The sequence below is a fragment of the Pleurodeles waltl genome, chromosome 5 (assembly GCF_031143425.1).
Source record: "Pleurodeles waltl isolate 20211129_DDA chromosome 5, aPleWal1.hap1.20221129, whole genome shotgun sequence".
Classification (NCBI taxonomy): domain Eukaryota; kingdom Metazoa; phylum Chordata; class Amphibia; order Caudata; family Salamandridae; genus Pleurodeles; species Pleurodeles waltl.
This window is the reverse complement of record NC_090444.1, coordinates 82,554,416-82,569,914: the sequence shown is the minus strand read 5'-3', so window position 1 is coordinate 82,569,914 and position 15,499 is coordinate 82,554,416. Positions and strand designations below refer to the sequence as shown.

Sequence of the window (15,499 nt, the reverse complement as noted above, 5' to 3'; positions counted from 1 at the left end):
TACCCACAACACCAGGTGAAGGACTGCAAGATATGCCCTACTTTCTCCACAAAGACCCTCAGAGACCGTGAGGGTAGACTTCTGACATGGTTACAGGCAAAATCCTGTACTTCAGGTGAGGAGAGTGGGTCAGAAAGGCCACACAGAAGGTCCAAATCTGAGGACCTGGGCCAGGCAAAAAGATCCAGAAAGCAGCAGAAATTATATCATGGAGAAGGTGCAAAAGGCTTACAAGGCTCAATTTCTTCTGAGCCATCCTCTCCTAGTCAAAAAAAGGAGTCTTCCCGCCGTTCTCCTTCCTCTGATCCTTCTACCTCTGGAAAGGTATCCATAAAAATTAAGTCGACGACGACACCACCGCCAACAACCGTGACGACGACGACGACGGTGTTTACATCTACCGTCTCCACCACCTCGTCGACGAGACCATCGTCGGCGACGACTACCTTGACATCGGCAGTAAAGGCTCCTATTTCCTCTATTAAACTTCCGTCGACTCGGATTTTAGAAAAAATCACGGCGATGACAACATCGTCATTGATGACATTGTCTACGAAAGCCCTGTCGACTGCAACACCACCGACGAGAGCTTTGTCGGCTGTATCACCGTAGACGAGGACACCGTCGACGAGACCATCGTTGATGGAAGGATCATCTGTGATAACAGTGCCGTCGACTGGACCATTATCATTGACACCATATTCAATGCCATTGGTGCCTGTGAGCCAGATAGAGGCTATTCCTAGCATGGCCCGAAGATCTCCTGATTTTCGGGCCATGGTTAAGATCACATCTTTGCCCAGATTGGCGATCTATCCTACAGAAACTTCCCCAAGTAAGGTGTCAACCCTATTACCCAGTCATTTGCTGGACTGGGAGGAATCAAATGAGGGTCCATTTGGAGGTGCACACAGCCCATCCCAGTTGCATGTTAAATACCAGGAAGAGGACAACGATTATGACTATGATCAATATCAACCTTATTACTCTCATCAAGAACACTATTACCAACCGCCTCAGCCAAGAGACTCTGTCCAGATGCCAGCCTCCTTGATCCAGGACTTAAAATCAATGTTGCAGGATTATAGGAGGTGGTTCCCAGTTACAGCAGAAGATCAACCACCACCAACTCCTCCTGTTACACCAACGAGCGTACCTCCACCTCCAGCTACTCCCAGGATGACTCCTCATTCCGTGTTAGCTGCCCCCCTGGAGATTAAGTTTCGACATCAGGGGTAGAAGGAAGAAGGGGAGATATCGACGCTACAGCATCCTACTGAGGAATGGGATGACTACTTAGCCCCCACTCCTTCTCCACCGCCTCCTCGCCCTTCAGATTCTCCACCAGAGCATATAGGTGGTTTTCACAATCTAATGGATAGGGCGGCCGCATGCTTCCACCTGCCAACATCTGTTTCGCAGTCTGAATGCTTCCTCCATGATTTTAAAGAACAGGCAAGGAAGTCTATTATTGACTTTATATGGAGCGAGGGTATAAAGATCATGCGCAACCCAGCAACAGTTCCACCAGTGCCACAAAAGTTGGACAAAAAATACAAGGCAACTCAGGACTCTCCGGCATGTCTAACTGGTCACCCAAAGCCGGACTCTGTTATTTCTCAAGCGGCTCAAAGGCGTTCTAAGAACCCGTCGACGCCTATCTCTACTCCAGATTGAGAAGGAAGGAGATTAGATAACGTGGGCAAAAGATTCTCCTCCATGTCAGCAATTACTGTTAGAGCAGCAAATTCCTTAGCAATCTTGGGTCGTTATGATCGACAAATGTGGTTGGATATGCAGGCTTTCATGGACCTCATCCCTGAAAGCAAACAAGCAGATGCACGGAAGATCCTCCAAGAAGGTGAGCGTACGTCTGAGGAGATAATTGACTGCTCTCTAGATATAGCCTCCACCGGTTTTCGTCAGCTGGCTGGTGCTGCTGTATTACGCCGACAGGGTTGGCTCAAGGCCACATCTTTCAGACCGGAATGCAGTCCAGAATTTTTTACATGCCTTACGACGGAGAATCTCTCTTCGGCAAGCATGTAGGTGACGCTCTGCAGGCCATCAAGACCGACACAGATACTGCTAAGTCCCTAGGTACCTTGCAGTACCGGAAACAACCCTTTCAGGGTGCAAGAGGAAGAAGATTTATCTCATTTCGAGGTTCCTTTCACAGGCAGTATCAGCAGCCCCAATATAGACCATCCTATCAGCAGCAGAATAGACAACCATCCACTGCCTCATATGCCAGACAGGGAGGAAAGAGAAGACAGGGTTCATAAAACCAGGATCAACCCAGAAAACAATGATCATCACCAAAACATGGCAAATATCGCCGCTTTACTGTGGCCGATACCTATTATCAGTTCAAAGTTCTCCCATTCGGTCTTAAGTCAACTCCACACATTTTCACAAAATGCCTTGCCCCAGTTGCAGGTTTTCTCAGCAACAGGAGTTTCCAGGTGTTTCCATACCTGGACGACTGGCTCATAAAAGCTACTTCTTCACTTCTAGCGTCCAGGGCTACCAACACTTGCCTGAAATTATTCCGCAGTTTGGGGCTAACAATAAATCTACAGAAGTCAGTCATCCTTCCCTCATGCAGGAGAGTCTTCTTGGGTGCAGAATTAGACACCATCAAAAACAAGGCATATCTCACCCCGGCACAGCAGCAGAAACTAACCAACTTGGCTGTCAGTATTTCCAGAATCGTGATACTACGAACTTATGCAATATAGTTTGAGATACTGTGATATATATATATATATATATATATATATATATATATATATATATATATATATATACACAAACAAAAGAAAACATGGGGCACTCACGGGTGCTTTGAATCAAATTTATTGCGCCACTGACGCGTTTCAGCAACACTTGCCTTTCTCAATGTGAATGCGCAAAAAAGAATCAAACAGCTGAGCAGTCTTTAAATAGATCGGTCGATATTTCAAATGGAAAGACAGATGACGGACTATCAGTTCACCTTAGCTCTGCCATCCAGGTCCTGCCATCATTCAATGTTTAGGCTCCATATTATTCAACCAGTGACACCCTTGTTTTTTAATTTCCTTTAGTAGAAGTCATTTCTTCAGTGAGTGTGGGTTGTCACTTTCTGTCAAGTTCTTAAAGGGCCCAGTAAATAGTGCTCTCCACTTTGCTCAGTTTAGTTCGAATTTCCTTTACTTTAAAAAAATGAAATACAGCAAGATGGAAAATCCCTCGTTTACCGTACATTGCCCTGTTAGAATCTATGCATACCTCAAAGCGCAGATTTCGTAATCAAAGCCTTCACATTCCAGTAATGTGTGACCTCATGTCAGCAGGTATGCTGTTCCTTCAGGCAAACGGTGGTTCTGGCATTTGTATATATATATATATATTAATCACCAATGTCCACTTGTAATTGCCGAACTCTTAACGGGTTCCTCCATTACGTGCTAGTGGCTGCACGTTATCAATTTACAAACAAAAGAAAACATGGGGCACTCACGGGTGCTTTGAATCCAATTTATTGCGCCACAGACGCGTTTCAGCAACACTTGCCTTTCTCATTGTGAATGCGCAAAAAAGAATCAAACAGCTGAGCAGTCTTTAAATAGATCGGTCGATATTTCAAATGGAAAGACAGATGACGGACTATCAGTTCACCTTAGCTCTGCCATCCAGGTCCCGCCATCATTCAATGTTTAGGCTCCATATTATTCAACCAGTGACACCCTTGTTTTTTTATTTCCTTTGGTAGAAGTCATTTCTTCAGTGAGTGTGTTTGTTTGTAAATTGATAAAGTGCAGCCACTAGCACGTAATGGAGGCACCCGTTAAGAGTTCGGCAATTACAAGTGGACATTGGTGATTAATATATATATATATATATATATATATATATATATATATATATGTGTATATATATATATATGTGTATATATATATATATATATATATATATATATGTATATATATTTGTTTTAAGTTCATAATAGAAGATTTATGAGCTGGTTATTTGATAACTTGTTTTAGAGGATTTCTATGCTCCACCCTCCATCCACTGCGAGTATGACGTTTATCAAGAGTACTGCTGGCTATTCAGATTCAAGCATGTGAATATATGAAAGATCCAATACTGCATAAGAAAACAAGTTACTTACCTGTAACTACAGTTAACCAGGATTGGTATCTTTCATAACTTCACATGCGACCCACCCTCCTCCCCTTAGATGCTCGCAATTCATCTCAGGTCATAATCTTTTCACTCTCGTGCTAGAAAATCTCAAGGAAGGAGCTTCTCTGGAGAGTGTTCTAGAGGGTGCCTGATTGGCCAGCAGGCAGGTTTGGGTCCTTTTCACAAAAGGACTTAGATAGGCTATATGAGTGACTGGTGTTTCCATTATAGCCTATAGGAAAAAATATATATATTTGTTAATTATTGATATTTTATATACCGTGGGACTCCTACTTTGACGACGGGGATGATTCAAGCATGTGAATTTATGAAAGATACCAATACTGGATAACTGTAGTTACAGGTAAGTAACTTGTTTTCTTCGTGTTGATGCCAAGCCACACGATCGCCTCTGGCTTGGAAAACTGGATGGATACTGATTTTATTATACCAGAGTGGGCACTATATATTACCACAGGTAAGTACTTTTTTTTTTATCCCTCGGTTTTTCTCCCTTCCCCACTTGACCTCCCACACCTCTTTCATCCCTTAATCTAATTTTAAAATATTGTGTCTACACACACAGCCCTTAATTTTCATCTTTCTCACTCACCCGCACTTCAGTCCGTCATCTTTTTTATAGTTACAGTTTTAATCACCTCTTCTCTCTCCAGTCTCCTTCTCCCCTTTTACATCTGTCTTCCATATATTCAGTCTCTTTCCTTTTACTGCATTCTGACTCATTTAATTCCTCACTTATCTCTCACTTCCCCTCTGCCACTCATCTATATATCTCATCTCCACCCTCTGCTTCCCCTCACCTTTTCATTCGCTTAACTTTCCATTCGCTCACCTTTTTACCTCTGGCTCTCTCAGCAGTATGTCTCCAGTCCCTCACATATTCACTTTTCCATTCCAGATTCTCATCTTTTCTCTCTACAGTCTTTCACATTTTCAATCTCTTAGTGATTTTTCACATCCTCCTCTGTAAGCCTTTTGCTTCTTCTCTTATCTGACTCTTCTCTCCCTCATTTCAGTTTCTACTTTATCCATCCTTTTACTGTAGTCTGTTTTAACAACCTCTCACCTCTATGGCACCTTCATTCTCTCTATTGCCCTTCTCTCACCTTCATTCTTTCTTCTTTTATTCTGAGTTCTCGCACCACATGTGTACTCACTTAACACTGCCTCTCTCTCAAACAACTGTGATGGCGACAACACAAAAACAATAAAGGAGGTACTTTGCCTCAGCCCCTCCCTTCTTCGTCATGTGATGACAAGTGATAAAGAGGGGTCAATAGCATGAGTTTCATAGGTGAGATCTGTGCAAGTGGCACAATTGCTCAGTCCACAAGGACTGTGACGCAGAAGACTATGGCTCTGACTAATGAAGATTACTGGTAAGTAATCTGAGTATCACCCTGCAATGGCACAACTGTATTGGGCAGAAAACACGTGATAGGCACAGATCTATAAGTGCTTTCTTCCCCATCCTCCTCACTCTACTGCATTACAGCCTCTGTGAGAAGAGTACCAATGCATCTGGAGTGAATGAGACAGCGGAAAGGCCCTCATGTGCCCACACAACCTAGGCAATCAGCAGCATCCCTGGCCCATAAAGGTCAGCTGGTGTCAGATCCACAGTGTGTCCTATCGCAGCTCTTCCACCTTCCAAGCTTAAGCTTGTTCCCAAGCACATATTTTGTTATGTTAGGTAGACTTGTTGAACGCACTAATCACCCATGGGTGTTTAGACAAAATGTCAATTTGTAAATATTGTGAGTCATAAATATCAGAAATTAAATATTGTAACACAAATATTGTGATGTATAAATATTGTTGAAAAGAATATCAAATTTTGAAGTAATATTGTTTTAAAGAATATTGATTCTTAATATTATTTTCAGTAATAGTTAAAAATCTTTTTATTGTTTTAATTTTTGTTGATATGTTAATTTTGTCATTTTTGTTTATATAAATGTTAGTAATTTATTTTCATATAGTTTGTAATTTTAAGTGCTTCTGAAATGTTTATTCAATTAATATTAATTTATAGTGTTGTAGCAGGTTGATGGGTTTGTAAGGGGATTCGAGAAATTAATTAGGTCATTATCAACTATTTAATCCTTTTTATTTAATTATATGATTGATATTTATTATGTAAAACTGATTTATTTTCAGTATGTTGGTTTCAGGCTGTTAAGTGTATAGGGGGTGTGGGGGCGTGGCCAAGATGGCGACCGGAGTGGCAGCATAAACTGCAGCTCCGATCCCTGGTCCGTATAAACATCCTGCAAGCGGCGCCCGTGCCTCCCTTTTAAGGGGTACGGACGTCACCCATCAAGCTCCCTGGAGGCCACACTGGTGAGCACGGCTGTGTTTCGGTGGGCGTCTGGCCAGGCTGCCGGGTCTGAGCCAGCGGTGGCGGCCTGCACGCTCGCTGCGTGTGCCGCGTAGCACCTTCCGTGACCCGCAGCTGGAGCTCGGGTCTGTGACGTGCCCGGAGGACGTGCCGTGGGAGATCCGACCTCGCTCGGGGCGCTGGGTTCGAGCGCCGGCCCGCAGAGGACATTTTGGGGCGGCGCCGCCGGACGAGGCTATCCTGCCGCGGCTCCGCCTCTTCTAGACTAAGGCCTGCCGGAGCGGGCTCGCTAACCCATCGACCTCCGTGCGAGGTTACCGCTGCTGGTGGTGGCGCCCTGGCCCCCCGCTTACTGGGGGCTGGTGCTGAGATCCGGGGCCGGGCCGGGCTTGCATCGACACAACAAAACAAATCGAAGCAGTCATTCAAACCATTACTTTCTGGCCAGCAGCAGTGATTGCCTCCTCTCCACCGGCTCCACCAGCACAGTGGAGCGTGACATAATAAAGAGCACCGCGATAGGGCGCTGGCCCTAAGACGGCATTTTGGGGTGGCGGAGCGGTGCATGTCTGATCCGCTGCGGGTCCGCACCCCACACATCGTGGCCTGCAGGAGCAGGCCTACAATTTCATGTGCCCCAGGGCTGAGGGTTGCTGCGGCCTGCCTGGATGGGACATCCTAACGTAGTGTCCTGGCGGAGATCGTTTTGTTTTGCAGCCACGCAGTGCAATATATATACTCTCACTTCCACAGTAGACTCTACAAATCCGGGACCTCGCCCAGTGCCTGTCCGAGCTTCACCACAGATGTGGTGAGGCAGTAAGAATGAAGTCGGTGGTCAAGTGCGCAGTGGGAAACTGGCCTGGGCGATTGAATGAGGTGAGCCTTTCGGTGACATTTATCGAGTCGCAGTTGTGTTAACCACCCCCCCCCCCGCGCTCCAAGGTACTCGGGCAGTTATAGCCCCACCCCTCTAAACTCTAGCAATATTCAAGCGCATTAGGCCATTATTCTCCATATATCATTGGCCTACTCCTGCTTTGCTCGCCCTCAACGCCTATGCCGGACTGGTGTGACTCCTGACCCGACCATACACGTCACTTTGTGTTCACCTGCTGCTGCATCGCCCTTGTGTGGATGTTGGGCTTGTCTATTGTATTAGGATGCAGAAGCATATCATGCCCGTCCCCTCTGCTGTTTGGAATCGTGAGGTGTGACGTCACACGTCAAAGTGCTAAATCACTCTGCTAGCCACCAGGAACTAGCCAGTTAAGCTCTTCACCAGAAAAATCTGTACATTTGCCCCGTAGACGGAAGAGGTGGATCTCTAATATCGCGCACCATACAATTGCCGTCAGTACTTCACTTCGGGCGTTCAATAGTTATTTGCGTTCCTCTGGGTCTGCACTTCTACTACGTCGCAGATTGCTTCTTTGCTCCTCGCCCGCATCGCCTCCAACCTGCCCTATTCGTTAACATCCACTCATACCCGTACTTACCAAATGGTCAAACCAAAGACCCCACGAGCACCTCCGGGCAGAATGGACCCCGACACCCCACCCCCCTCAGAGGCCCACGCCACCACGCAATTGGCTCTGCAGAAGTTGGAACTTACCTTACAATCACACACGTCACAGTTTGAAAAGATATTGCAAGCCATTCTAGACACGAAGACCACCCTAGAAGCCAAAATAGGCTCGGTAACAGAAGATCTCAACATACTTCGCACTGATCAACACGCACTGGCCGACAGTGTGTCCGAACTTGAAAAAGACTCTGCAACCCTCCCCAGGACTGTGAAAGATCTGCAATCTCAACTGGCTCATCTATCGACAGAGGTGGACTCCTTAAAACGCAGAGCTGAGGATGCAGAGGGTAGGTCCTGGCGCAACAACATTCGTCTGGTGGGGTTCCCTGAGCGTGCCGAGGGCCCCAGCACTGAATTATTCATAGAACAATGGCTTACGGACACAATTCTTAAAGATAACATCCCGAAGTTCTTTTCCGTCGAGCGTGCCCACAGGGTCCCCGGCAGGCCCCCTCCACCTGGCTCACAACCTCGTCCGCTGATAGCAAGACTCCTTAACTATCGGGATAGAGACCTCATCCTACAGCTATTTCGCAAATCTGGTCCGGTATGCTTCGAAAATGCTGAGATTACAGCTCATCCAGATTTTACAGCAGAAGTACAGAAGAAGCGGAGCTCTTTCTATTGTGTTAAAGTATGCCTCCGCAAACATAACATCAAGTATGCGTTGATGTTCCCAGCCAGACTCCGGGTGCAGGATGATACTCGGATACTTTTCTTCACTACTCCGGAAGATGCCTGGACCTGGCTGCATGCCAAGGGTCTAGCCGACCCGTTAGACACAAGCACCCTGGGTGAAAATTGGTCTTCCTCCACGTCAAGACGTAGGCAACGCAAAAAACAAGGCATTAAACCCTCACCTGAACAGGTACAAACTGAACGCTCCCTGCTCCTGCGGGCCACATCTAGATTTGTTTACACGTCGCCAACTTGCCCTATCCACACAAACTGACGTGGATCCGGAACAGGATGTAAATTCTGACTCGGTGGAGTCCACGCGTGGTCCTTCCCTCACGCCACGCACAGCGGATGACATTTGCTAGGACAATCAAGCACCACCTACGCCCGCTCCTCGGATGCAGCGGCACGGCTTTTACCCCTTTGGCTGCTCAGTGGCGGCTTGGCGGCACTATTGATCCCTTACTCCGGCACGTAACCCGCTTGTGGTCCTGGGCGGCGCACTTTGCACCATGAGTAACACGGGCAGGGTAAATCCATGACTCTGAACCAATGTCCTTCGGCACCCCCCTGCTCCATATGGACCGTTCTTTTAAGCCGGCAATCGCTAGAATTGTTTCTTATTTTTTAGTATTTCAGTTGTTGCTATATATTGATTCAGAGTGCACTTTTTTTGGTTGCTGGTTCTATCACGTTAGTTAATCGCAAACACAGCAGCAAACGCACGTCATATTTACCATAGCAATAGGTTTACAGCCTACAACATTACGGACATCCACTGGCTAGTTTTAGCGGGTAAGCGTCACAATATTTTCATAATGGGGACGGAGTACACTCATTTCTCCGGTTATGCGAAAGCTATAAAAGCCTCATGGCCACCCAAACTCACCAAGGTATCTTGAAATATACGATACTCACATGGAATATTAAAGGTATGGCAACGCCACGTAAACGGCAAAGGGTTTACGCCTTTCTTAAGAGGCATCAGGTACACATAGCTCTACTACACGAGACACATCTCTCTAAAACCACGTTGGAAAGCACACGCTCAAAATGGAAAGGTCAATTGCACGGCACCACTTCCTCGTCCTTCGCTCGCAGGGTGGCGATTTGGATTGCCCCTGGGGTTCCATTTATCATATCTCGCACACAATGCGACCCAAACGGTAGACACCTGACACTAGAAGGCGCCCTTGACGGGTCCCCTTTAGCTTTGGTAGCACTATACTCCCCAAATGGAAATCAACGCGATTTCCTGAGCACGCTCTCAACTGGCAATCTTAGTGACCCCACACTAGAGTGCATGTGGGGGGGTGACTTTAACAGCGTCCTAGATACTCAAATAGACCGCTCATTTCCCCCACTCACCACGGCCCCATCCAATCGCGCCTCACAAGCACTAGCAAGCTGGGCCTTAAATAACGGCCTGCAGGATGTTTGGAGGGTGGGCCACCCCTCCCACCGCGAATATTCTTACTACTCCCCTGTACACAAGTTACATACCAGAATAGACATGATCTTCGTATCCGCAGCCGTAATTCAGAAAGTGTGCATGGCTGAATACCTAGCGCGCACCATATCAGACCACAACCCTCTATGTGCAATAATGGCCTGGGGCCACATGCACACTCGTATACCAACATGGCGATTGCAGCCAGAAGCTCTTCTAGACCCCCCCTTTCAAGCAGATATGTCCAAGAGACTGGCTGATTACTTCCTACTGAACAAAAACACAACCTCATCCGCGCTATAGAGTGGGATGCCCATAAAGCGGTAAAACGCGGACATTGCCTTGCGGCCACGGTGGGGGTAAGAAGGGCACTCACCAAAGAACTACAAGATTTGGAGGTAAAACTCCGCAAAGCAGAGGTTGAGGTCGCTAGAGACGAGTCCACACTAGCAACACTGAATTCGCTTAGAGCTGCCCATAATGAAGTAGACACCAGATTAGGTAAGCACGACTACAGACATATGACAAGTCAACACGCGGAGGGAGATAGATCAGGCAGGCTATTAGCGTGGCTGACCCGTCAACCTTCGCAGCCATCACCCATTGGTGCGATACGTCTGAACCCCGACGTCATTGTCAATACCCAAGCAGGTATCAACGAAGCCTTTTCCACATACTATCGTGCCCTTTACACGCCTCCTCCCCCCGCCAGAACAGCAACTAACTGACATATTACTATGTGTCTCCCAAAACCAACACATTCTTGACAATACCGCCACTTTAGATGGTCCTATTACTATTGAAGAGCTGCGCTCAGCTCTGGCACAAATGGCACGTAGCAAAACCCCCAGTTCGGATGGCCTACCGGTAGAATATTTTAACTCCCATGCTACCCATCTCCTAAAACCACTCACAGAGGTATTTAACTAAGCACACCATAACTTACAGCTGCCAGACTCCATGCGCGAAGCTCTAATAGTTGTCCTCCCAAAAGCGGGCCGGGATCCTCTCGACGTTAAATCATACAGGCCGCTCTCTCTCCTCAACACTGATTGCAAATTGCTAGAGAAAATATTAGCAAACAGGCTACTCCCCTACCTATGAAGCCTGATACACTATGATCAGTCCGGCTTTATTCCTGTCAGAAGCACCTTCTTAAATATCAGAAGGCTGCTCCACATAATGCACAGTAATACCGAAACAGAAGCGGTGGCCCTCTCGCTAGATATTGAAAAAGCGCTTGATACGTTAAGCTTGAATTATCTTCCATGCACACTCAAAGCTTTCGGTTTCGGCCCCGGCTTCATTAGTTGGATCAAAACGCTCTACTCCACGCCCACAGTCCGTGTAAAAAATGGACGCACTATCTCCAAAGCATTTCCTATAGGCAGAGGTACCAGACAAGGTTGTCCATTGTCCCCTTTATTATTCGCTATAGCAACGGAACCATTAGCAATTAAACTACGAAGCTACGCACATATATGGGGCATCCCGGAATCTAACATTCATCATATTATATCCTTATACGCAGATGATGCCCTGATATACCTGCGTAATCACTCTACCTCTATGGTAGAGGTGTTGCAGTTGCTCGACTCCTTCGCTCTTGCCTCAGGTTTACACGTCAACTGGTCCAAGTCAAGTATCTTCCCCCTTACCTCCATACCGATTGACCTTCACATGACATTACCGCAATATAAACTACCATGGTCACATGCTACCATTAAATATCTCGGGGTGCAGATTTATCACTCCATTGCAGATCTAAAAGAGGGTAACATTGAGAGGGCACTCAGCTCCACCCGCAGCTCAATGTCGTTTTGGCGCTCACTTCCCCTATCCCCTATGGGTCGGTTAGCAATAGCCAAAATGCTTATCCTCCCAAGGTTCTTATATTACTTTACTGCCCTCCCGCTATGCTTACCACGCTCGTTCTTTGGTAAATTGCACTCAATATTAACTGACCTGCTCTGGGGCAAAGATAGACGCAGAGTAGCGTTAGCTATAACACAATACTCGCAAGAGGTGGGAGGGCTGGGCATGCCTAATTTCGAAAGATACTACGCAGCTGCGCAGCTGCTCAGCTGTTGTGGTTATCCACATGGCTTCAGGACACTCCTCCTACCGAAAGCATAATGTTGCAGGCACATATAGCCCCGCAAACAATACTGTCTTCACTGTTATCTGGCCCTCACCGCCTACCCTCAAAACCCATATTGTTGGAAGCAGCTCGCTTCTGTTGGCGCAGATACGTCCAATGCAAGGCCCCCTCTCCTCCTTAGTCTCCTTTGTTACCGCTGTATCAATTGCCGGGCACCCAAATCTTTTCATCACACCATGATACACTGGACATAAGCACACTGAATGTGGGCGATTTATACTCCAGCTCTGCGATGATCACCTTTGCGGAACTGGTATCCGCTGGGGTTATGCACAACAGTGCCTTTCTGACATATAGCGCCATCAAGCGGCTACTCCATAACCTCTGGGGTGCTGGCAACACCGAGCCTCCTGAGTCCCCATTACCTACTACTATCCTCACCATAGGTAGCACAAAAGGCATTGTAACTAAATTATGTAAAGCATTACTAGCAGCAGTTTGCACTACCCTGCCGCATGCTAAGGCACGCTGGGACTCCGTCCTCTCTTCACCATTACCACAAAAAACCTGGGTCGCAGCTCTCGCAATGGTCAAGTCAATATCCCGTAATCCTCGTCTGCGTTATACCCAATTCAATTATATTCACCACTCATATCTATCCCCGGCCCGCATCCAAAGAATATACTCAAGCACAACCCTGTCATGTCCCAGATGTGCTGCTCCGGCAGCTGACTTTTACCATATGGTCTGGAGTTGCCACTCAATAAACTCGGCTTGGCACTGCGTTACGGACGTCACAGCAGACATTTTGTCTCACACCCTGTTGCCCAGACACTTCGCTTATTACAACACAAAGGCCTTATTCAGGATGGCCCGAAGTTTGGGACACTTTTGTGGTGGCAATAAAAGCTAGGGATGACATATACCCCACGTAAATTGGGCCCCATATATAGCTATTACAGTCTTGGTTAACCTCGTCAGCACGCTACTCTTAGCTGCCCCACCATCATTCACTTTCGGTATTAATATCCTCATCCCCTCCCTCAATGTAACAACAAAATATATCAGGATGCTTCTTCTGCGGCTATGCCTATACGCAACTCATACCTAGCTTGCTTATTATCAGACTAGCTCTGCGCCTCTTCAAGCCCCGCAATGCATAATTCATACCTCAACTATGACCTCCGTTTTACTCGTACACATTAGCTGTATTCCTCCCTTTTTCCTTCCCCCACCTTCTGTTGGGGATAGCCAACACTAGTAATGACATTAGCGGCGTTTAGTTGCGTCTTTAACTAGTTATTGCACAGTTTCAAGTTGAATGTTTGTTTTTTCTTTTCCTTTTTATTTCGTTTTATGTTTTCTTTTTTTTTTTTTTGACAATTCATTGTGTAACAGCGCTGTGCAAGCTTATATATGTAAGTAAACAGATCACAAAATTAACAGCCAATGTACTGTTGAGTGAATGTTATGACTAATAAACAGATTTTTTTAAAAGTGTATAGGGGGTATAATTTGGGAAGTAATTAAGTAATAATGGTTAATTATTTATTTTATTTTACTTCTATTTTAGTTGTGGGCTGCTAGGTGTGTAGGGGTCTAGTGTGGTATATTAAGTGATAATTAACAATTTATTAATAGTTATTTTTTTATTTATATAAAATATGGAATGTTGATTGATTTCACTCTTATTTTAGTTGTGGGCTGCTAGGTGTATAGGGTGGGAAGTTAATTACGTGTTAATTATTAATAGTTAATTACATTTTTAATTGATTTTAAATATGTAAATTATGGAATACTTTTGTTTCAGTAATAATTTACATGCTGGCCTCTAGTTTTGTAGGGGTATATGACGGGACGTTAATTAATAATTGAGTAACATTTATTAATTGATAATTTTATTGAATAGTAATTATGTAACTTGAATGATTGTTTTAATACATATGTCTAATGTTAATAACTTTTGTATTGGGAGTTTAATTTTTTCTTCATCCGTGGGGTTACTGATAAATGCAGTGTGTTTGAAGTGAAGTGAAGTACTTTCTCCACTCTAATTTAGACTGCTGTAGGGATAGTAACATTAACCTCTTCGTAGTTCAAGATTTTCCTGCTGTTGTACAGACTGGAGTGGGAATACTAAATGTTATCCCTCCGAAGTCAAACATTTTCCTTATTGTTGATCTGTTGGAGTGGGATTAGTAAATTTTACCCCTCCGAAATCTAATGCTTTCCCTACTGTTGTGCTTTTTGTTGTGGGAATAATAGATTTTACCACTCTGAAGTCCAACGTTTTACCTAGTGTTGATTTTAAAGGAATGGGAATAGTAACATTTAACGCCTCCAATGTCCAGCGCTTTCCCTACTGTTGCACTCCCTCCAAAGTCCAACATTTTCCCTACTGTTGCATACATTGGAGTGGAAATAGTATGTTTATTATTTTTAGACTCAAATAGTTTTCATGTTGGTTAGGTTCATGTTACAGCATTACTTGTTTGATTTTTTTATATTATATTTTATACTGTTTGCTTTTATTATCAAGTTTATTTTGACAATTTTAGTATTTTCCGTAAATGTGTTTTGCTTTTTTTATATTTTAAGTTTATTTTGACAATTTTTGTATTTTCAGTAAATGTGTTTGCATTTTTAATATTTTATTTATTGCCTTAATTAATGGAAATGTTTTTCGTTGTTGAATTGTTTATATTTTTCATGGTTTTATTTTGGGTGTGTGTGTGTGTGTGTGTGTATATATATAACACCTAGGTAGCTATAGTTAGGACCTAGTTTCCATAGTCTGAGCTTTTTTGTTTTGCTTATAACTTTAGCACCGCTTGATGAATCGTTACAAAATTTTCAAACTTATACTTCGTCATTTCAGCTTCTGTCTTGACAGTTTCAGGGTGATCTGTAAAGCGAGGGCCGAGAAAAAGGGGGGTCCCAAAAGTGTTTTCTCCATTTGTTTTTCCACAGGACCTTTAGACACGCCTACAGCCAAACCACTGAACGGAATTACACCAGATTTGGCATGAAGCTAGATTCTGTTCCACTGATTACGCTTTTTTGGTTTGGTGCGAATCCATTCAGTAATTTTGGAGTAATTTAAGGTAAAAAATATAGATATATCTAGGGACGCTGATCCTCCGCAGA

General features: G+C 44.9%; 1 protein-coding gene across 2 annotated transcripts in view; it reads left to right on the top strand.

Annotated features, from left to right (window-relative positions):
- Positions 1 to 15,499, top strand: part of DNMT3A (DNA methyltransferase 3 alpha) — a 1,562,966-nt gene that overhangs the window by 347,425 nt on the left and 1,200,042 nt on the right. The window lies entirely within an intron of this gene.